The 8,051-nt window shown below is 36.3% G+C and overlaps 1 pseudogene; it reads right to left on the bottom strand.

The window, feature by feature from the left end:
• Positions 1–625: 625 nt before the first annotated feature.
• Positions 626–741, bottom strand: LOC111741156 (annotated as a pseudogene).
• Positions 742–8,051: the final 7,310 nt, after the last annotated feature.

Below are 8,051 nucleotides of genomic sequence, written 5' to 3'. Positions count from 1 at the left end.
GAGCACAGTGCCTGATGCACAGTAAGCACTTCAAAATAGTAGTTATTACTATTTGGATATGATTCCAGTGGACTAACTATAGTCCTCTTGTGCTCATCACAGATTCTTAAACCAGAAAGATGAATCATCAATTTGACCCCATGGAGTATTCTTATATTCTAAATAGGCTGCCATGATTTTGCTATAATAAATTCTGAGGTGGGGCCAGAAGGATCTGAGACAATGGCCAACATGGGTGAAAGAGCCCACAGTTCTAGAGTTGATCACTACAGTTACTATTTGGCTAACTACCTTTCTCGCCCCCCAAAAGTGTAATACCAAGCCTTTCCTTCTTTAACTTATTCTCTCCCCATACCCTCCATACCCAATTCAAAGAAGCATGAAAAGCCAATAGGACAGGATTAAGAGGATTTAGTATTAATGAAAAGGTTGATTTGACTCATCTGGACACTCCAACGTGGATGCCCTGTGGTTACTACTCCTTCCTTTTTGTTATATCTTTTCCCTCCCTGTTTTTGTGCTTTGTTTGTTTAGTGAGATACACTTGTGTTAAAATTTTTGTCTTTTGGTAAATACTATATATACACTATCTTTTTCTTTTATTATTATTATTTATTATTATTTATGCCTACAGCACCTGGTCTTCCAAGGTGGTCTCCCATCCAAGTACTAACCAGGCCCAACCCTGCTTAGCTTTGGAGATCAGACGTCAGGCTTGTTCAGAGTGGCATGGCCGTAGACCGTGGACTGTGGCTCCACTGGGGCACAAATCCAGGACATTCTGCTTGTAAAGCAGACGTGCTAACAGCTACACTATGGAACCACGTCCTATGTATACACTATCTAATGACTGTTCAGTAAATGCAGTCAACAGGCTAGAATGCATATTTGACAGTCTCACCACCAGGTGGCACATGCACTTATTTACCATGAGAAAATTGCCCTAAGGTTTGTCTTGAAACTGATTTTGTTTGGGGGTTGGAGGGAGAATTGACATCATCCTTTTTCCTTTGGCTGAAATGAACTCTGCACCAACACCATAAGGCCCAGGATTGTTCATACAAGAGTCTGATAATAATTGGAACTGTTATGCACAGCTACACACCTGCACTCCTGGTGTTTAGTTTGTCTCTCTTGATAGGTTTGCCTAGACTATGTTAATCTGATGAATCATGAGGACCTCTCTTCTCTTTCTCGCTCCCTCCCTCTCTCATCAACAGACAAATATTTCCCTCTCTCATCAACAGACAAATATTTCCTTTCGTTTGGATCACTGTTCCAAAGATTGCCACAACAATATGCCCCGTCCCACATGCTGTTCTACAAGTAATTTTCCCACAGCCCCATCAGTAGGTAGAATCTAATTCTCCCACACTTAAATCTCATGGGTATGTGATTCACATATAACCAATAGAATGTAGCAATGTATGAAGTGTTCCAGTATGGCTTCTGGGGCTACGCAGTTTTATCCCTTTTTGCTAGAAAATTTGCACTAGAGCCCAGAGCCACCAGGTAAGTAGTTGCACTATCCTGAGGCTTCCATGCCCTGAGGAAGTTCAAACTATTTTGCATAGAGAAGCCTTGACACTACATGAAGAGAGATGCCCACCATCACCAGCTGATCACAGCCCCACTCTTCCAGCTCAGCCACCACTGGATTACTAGTGCCTGAGAGACCATAGCCAGAAATGCCCAGCTTGAGCTCCTCCAAAATTCCTGACCCACAGAAACAGAGATTAAAAAAATGTTGTTTGAAATCACTAATTCGTGGGTGATTTTTTTACTAGGATAACTTCATTTTATTTTGTAATGAAATACCTTCATATGAAGAGACTATTTCAATTAATTTAATCAGTACTTTGAGCATATATTCATAGTTCCAGGCTCTATTCCCATTCTTATCTTTTTAATGTACTTTGATGGACTTCAGTTGACCCAATGCATTCATTATTATTTCATCAATACTGGATATCCTTTGCAGCTAATAACAAAAGATGAACCTGAGCTCCTTCAATAATTCAGTATCCTCCCAAGATATTTACTTTAGGTAGATCAGAACAATGTATAGTAGTTAAGAAAACTCTAAAAAATATATCATGGGCTCTTTCCCAGCTTTGTCTACTTAGGACACTCTAACTTTCATTCCTAACCAAAATCATGCTTTGATATATATGAGATGCTATCTGATAAAAATCATAAATATAAACTTCAACTCTAATAGGAGACCTCTGCATTTCTAATCTGGGTACTAAGCCCTTGGCATTTATCTTTTCATTTAGGTGGTTTTCTCTCAAAGATTCATATTTGACTCCTTAGAAAAGTGAAGCACAGAGAAAATGGCTCAATGTTACATAGAATTTCTGACAACTGAGGCTAGAATACCAACCTGAATTCAAGACTTTTTATACTGTTGTATACAATCAGTAACTCATTTTAAATGGTATCACACTGTTGCTACTTCTGTAATAGCTCATGTAAATAAATATTAGATTTAAATAAATTGATTGTATTTAAAAGCCAATGAGAAAGAGCCTATTGGGAGGGATTTAAAATACAAGATAGAGGACAATCTCTGAGAAGAAACTGGAAAAAGCCATCCAGAGAGGGAAAAACTTCAGAAAGAGGAAGATCTCCTCCATTGGAATAGGAGGAAGGAATGAATGCAGATAAGCCATTTTCTGTCAGGAAGAAAGGTGGTCTGCTGAGAGGGCCCATGGTGATATTTAAGTATCTAAGGAGAGGGGAGAGTGGAAATCTGAAATAACTTGAATGGTGAATGGCTTGAGAGCTAAGAATACAAAGAATTTCCTGGTAGTGTTGGGGATCCAGCTGTGACTGCAAAGCAATTTAGAATGGCAAATGGCAGAGGTAAGCATTTTTCTTCAATAGCATTTATCAGCCCAGGAGTTATTGATAGTCAATAATTACTTCAGAATTAGTGTTTTGCCAGGCTTGTGTAATGGAAAGACCAGGGGGCAAGTTAGTTGAAAATAATGACAGTTGCTAATGTCTTTATCAGTATAGTTGAGTCTTACATTATTTTGAAAGGGAAATTTTCATGAGTTGGCTATTTCTTAGGTACACGAGTACTTAAAATAACAGTCATTTTTAATCAGTGTATTATCTATTGCTGCTTAACAAATTACCCCAAAACTTTGTGTCTAAAAACAGTAATAATCATTTATTATCTCATGTCATTTATAGGGGTCAGGAATTCCAGAGTGGCTTAGCTAGGTGGTTCTGTCTCAGGGTCTCTCATGAGATTCCAATCAAGATGTTGGCTGGGCTACCATCATATGAAGGCAGATCTGCTTCCAAGATGACAAGTTGACACTGACCATTGGCAGTAGGGCTAAGTTCTTAACTGTGTGCATCTCTCCGTAGGACTGTTGTGTGTCCTCATAACACAACAGATGGCTTTCCCCAGACCAAGTGATCCCAGAGAGCAATACTGAGACTGCGATATCTTTTATGGCCTATCCTCAGAAATCAGACGTCGTCATTTTTACAATATCCTATTGGTCACCATGTACAGTGTAGGAGAGTACTACACAAGGACATAAATGCCAGGAAGTGAGGATCATTAGAAGCCATATTGGAGGCTTGCTTACCACAACTAAGAAGATTTGGATTCCTATAGTATCCAAATACTGTTAACGCTTGATTATGTCATAAATAGTGCTGTAATAAATAAGATGAAAATAACATTAAAAAATACCTTTCCCAACCATTACTTAATGGTCAATTACCTACTTATCTAATATGCGCTTCCTTCCCTTTTCAATTCATTTCCTCTGATTTTTCTGAGAAGCGCTTGAGCTTACAACAGGATGTCATGTTTTCTTTGCTTTATCTTACCTATCATTTTTAAAATATACTTTTACAAAATTTTTTTTAATATAGTGTCATTATAAGGATTCTTTGTTTCAGTATCTTGTAAAATAGCGATTCTAGAAAATGAAGGAAATTCTTCTAAAACCCATACACCCTAAAATTCATTCCCTAAATTGTCTTGCTAAGTCAGAAGACCTTTTTGAGTCTGAGACATCTTGTCATACTAGGGTTAATGTCAAAATGATTGAGGAAACAAACTGGCTCTTACTAGCCAAAGATGGAACTATTTGTGCATAAAAATGAATTAATTTCAATAGACAGATACATCACATGTTAGAATCCATGAGTTCATACTGGTACAATTTTTTTTTAACTAAGCACCTTTAGAAGATGCTGAACCCACTCATTCAGAAAACTGGTAGGTAAAAGGAAAGAATTAGGCATTTATGTGCCTTTTTTGCACAGGTTTTATTTCAGGGTAACCAAATCTTTGATGAAGGGAAGATTTTTTGATAGAAATATTTGACCTAATTGATAAACGATAGAATTTTAAATTGCCACTTTGTAGCCCCTAATGAATTAAAGAAGCTAGGCCAAAAAAAAAAAAAATCAAAGGCTACTGTGATGGTTAATTTTATGTGTGAATTTGACCAAGCGAAGGGATGCCCAGATAGTTGGTAAAACATTATTTCTGGGAGTGTCTGTGAGGGTGTCTCTGGAAGAGATTAGCATTTGAATCAGTAGACTGAGAAAAGATGCAGGGGGGTATCATCCAGTTGGTTGAGAGTCTAAATAAAACAAAAAGGTGAGATAACACCAATTTGCTTTTTTTGCTTGAGCTGGAACTGGCATCTTCTCTTGTCCTCAGACATTGGTGCCCTTGGGTCTCAGGCCCTCTGACTCAGACTGGGACTGGGACTAACATCATTGCCCCCTACCCACCTTAGGCTTTTGGACTGGGACTTATACGATTGGCTCCCCTGGTTCTCAGGGCTTTGACCTCCTTCTGAATTACACCAACTTTCCTGGTTTTCCTGCTTGCAGATGGCAGATCATGGGACTTCTTGGCCTCCTTAATGTCGTGAGCCAACTCCTTCTCTGTTATCTACCTACCTACCTATTATCTATATTCTATTGCTTTTTCCACCCCCCTCCGGAGAACACTAATACAGCTACTAAAAGTGAAAAGCTGAAGAATTTTAAAATGTATGAATCAGGCTAAGAACACTTGAACCCAAAGATCAACTTTAATATCATAAAAAAAAAAAAACAATTATTATGGGCAAATTAATATGAGGCAATAGGAAGTGCAAAAGGCCACCTAAGATGACCAAAAAATCAAACTGGAATCTTGTCACTCCTCTAGATCTCGCTACCAGTTTACAGAAAATACAGGGGTTAGAGAATTTAAAATAGGGGGTGCAATCAACAAAATCTAGAATTTGGGGGAAAGTGACCTAGTTTCTTCAACAAATAAATTACAAGGGAGTAAAAAGAGAGATGTAATCCATAAATGAGACTTAGGAGACATATCAATTGAATGCAATTTGGGACCTTGTTTGGATCCTAGTCAAACATTTATGTGACAAAAATTCTTAAGAAAATATTAGCAAACCAAATCCAGCAATATATAAAAGGAATTATACACTATGACCAAGTGGCATTTATCCCAAGAATGCGAGAGTAGCCTAATGTCCATAAATCTATTAATGTAATACACCATATCTCTAGAATAAACCAATTGTAGAATGAGAATAAACCATAGATAGAGAAAAAGCATTTCACAAAATCCAACACCCAACAAAAGAACAGGTTCTGTACATTGAAAACTATAACATTGCTGAGAGAAATCAAAGAAGACCTAAACAGATATACCATGACCATGGATTTGAATATTGTTATGTTGACACATCTCTCCAAATTGATCTATTGGTACAATACGATTCCTAAAAAAAATCAGGGATTTTGTAGAAATTGACAAATGTATCCAGAAATCTATATGAAAACACAAAGGCTGAAAGAACCAAAACAATGGGTGAGGTGTTTTGGTATGTAAATTATGCTTCAATCAAGAGAATAACAACTAAAGAAGTTTTTTACAATTATGAGACAATCAGGACAGTTTTAATATTGTATGCCTGATTATATTAGGAATTACTCTTTAAAAGCATATTCAACATTGTATTGGAAGTCTTAGCCACAGCAATAAGACAAGAAAGAGAAATAAAAGGCATCCGAATTGGAAAGGAATAAGTAAAACTCTCGTTGTTTGCCGATGACATACTGTATATAGAAAACCCTAAAGATTCCACTAAAAAACTGTTAGAACTGATCAGTGAATTCAGTAAAGTAGCAGGTTACAAAATAAATATTCAGAAGTCAGTGGCATTTTTATGCAGTAATGATAAACTTTCAGAAATTAAGAAAACAATCCCACTTACAATTGCATCGAAAAATATAAAATACCAAGGAATCGAATTAACCAAGAAGGTAGAAGACTTGTTTTCAGAAAATTGTCATTAATAAAAGAAACTGAAGAAGATACAAATAAATGAAAGCATATACCCTGCTCATGGGTAAGAAGAATGAACATCATTAAAATGGCCATACTACCCAAAGCAATCTATAGATTCAATGCGATCCCTATAAAAATACCAACAGTATTTTTCAGAAAGCTAGAACAAAAAATCTTAAAATTTACATGGAGCCATAAAAAAAAAAAAAAACAACCGAATAGCAATGGCAATAATGAGAAAGAACAAAGTTGGAAGTATCACCCTACCTAATATCAAACTATACTACAAGGCTACAGTAATCAAAACAGCATGATATTGGCATAAAAACAGATACATTGATCAATGGAACAGAATAGAGAGCCCAGAAATAAATCCACGCCTATACACTCAATATATGACAAAGGAGGCAAGAATATACAATAGGGCAAAGACAGTCTCTCTCTTCAATAAATGGTGTTGGGAAAATTGGACAGATACATGCAAAAAAAAAAAGAAACTAGACCACCTTCTTACACCATTTACAAGAATAGACTCAAAACGGATTAAAGACTTAAATGTAAGACCCGAAACCATAAAATTTCTAGAAGAAAACATAGGCAGTAAACTCTCTATTACTAACAGGAATTTCTTTTCAGATATAGCTCCTTGGGCAAGGGAAACAAAAGAAAAAATAAACAAATAGACAGATAGTATCAAACTAAAAAGTTTTTGTACAGCAAAGGAAACCATCAACAAAACAAAAAGACAACTGACTGTTTGGGAGAAGATATTTGCTAATGATACATCTGATAAGGGGTTAATATCCAAAATATATAAAGAACTTATACAACTCAACAACAAAGAAACAAACAATCCAATTTAAAAATGGGCAGAAGACCTGAAGATACTTCTCTAAAGAGGAAATATAGATGGCTAATAGACATATGAAAAGATGCTCAAGGTTGCTAATCATCAGAGAAATGCAAATTAAAACCACAGTGAGTTACCGCTTCATACCTGTCAGAATGGCTATCATCAATAAATCAAAAAACAGCAAATGTTGGCAAGGATTCGAAGAAAAGGGAACCCTCATACATTGTTGGTGGGATTGCAAATTGGTAGAGCCGTTATGGAAAACAGTATGGAGGTTTCTCAAAAAATTAAAAATCGATATACCTTTTGACCCAGCAATTGTACTTCTGGGTATTTATCCAAAGAAATACAAAACAATAATTCGTAAAGATCTATGCACTCCAATATTCATGGCAGCACAATTTACAATAGCAAGATATGAAAGCAACCTAAATGCCCATCGACAATTGGATGAAGAAATTATGGTTCATATATACAATGGAATATTACTCAGCCATTAAAAAAAATTGAAATCCTACCATTTGCAATGACATGGATGGACCTAGAGGTTATTATGCTGAGTGAAATGTCAGACAGAGAAAGATAAATACCATACGATTTCACTTATATGCGGAATCTAAGGAACAAAAAGAACTAATCAAAAAGACTCACAAATACAGTGGACAATTTGGTGACAGAGGGGACAGGGGTTGTGGGGCTGGGAGAATGCAGTGAAGGGTTAAAGAAGTACAAATGAGTAGTTGATAGATGGTCATGGGGATGGGGAACACGGCAGAGGGAATGTAGTTATGAACTATATAGATGTCTAATGTACTATATACTTGAAACGAATTTAAATTTTTTTAAAAA

The sequence above is a fragment of the Pteropus vampyrus genome, unplaced genomic scaffold (genome assembly GCF_000151845.1).
Source record: "Pteropus vampyrus isolate Shadow unplaced genomic scaffold, Pvam_2.0 Scaffold74, whole genome shotgun sequence".
NCBI lineage: Eukaryota > Metazoa > Chordata > Mammalia > Chiroptera > Pteropodidae > Pteropus > Pteropus vampyrus.
The sequence above is the reverse complement of the archived record's forward strand: the minus strand, read 5'-3'. Positions and strand labels throughout refer to the sequence as shown.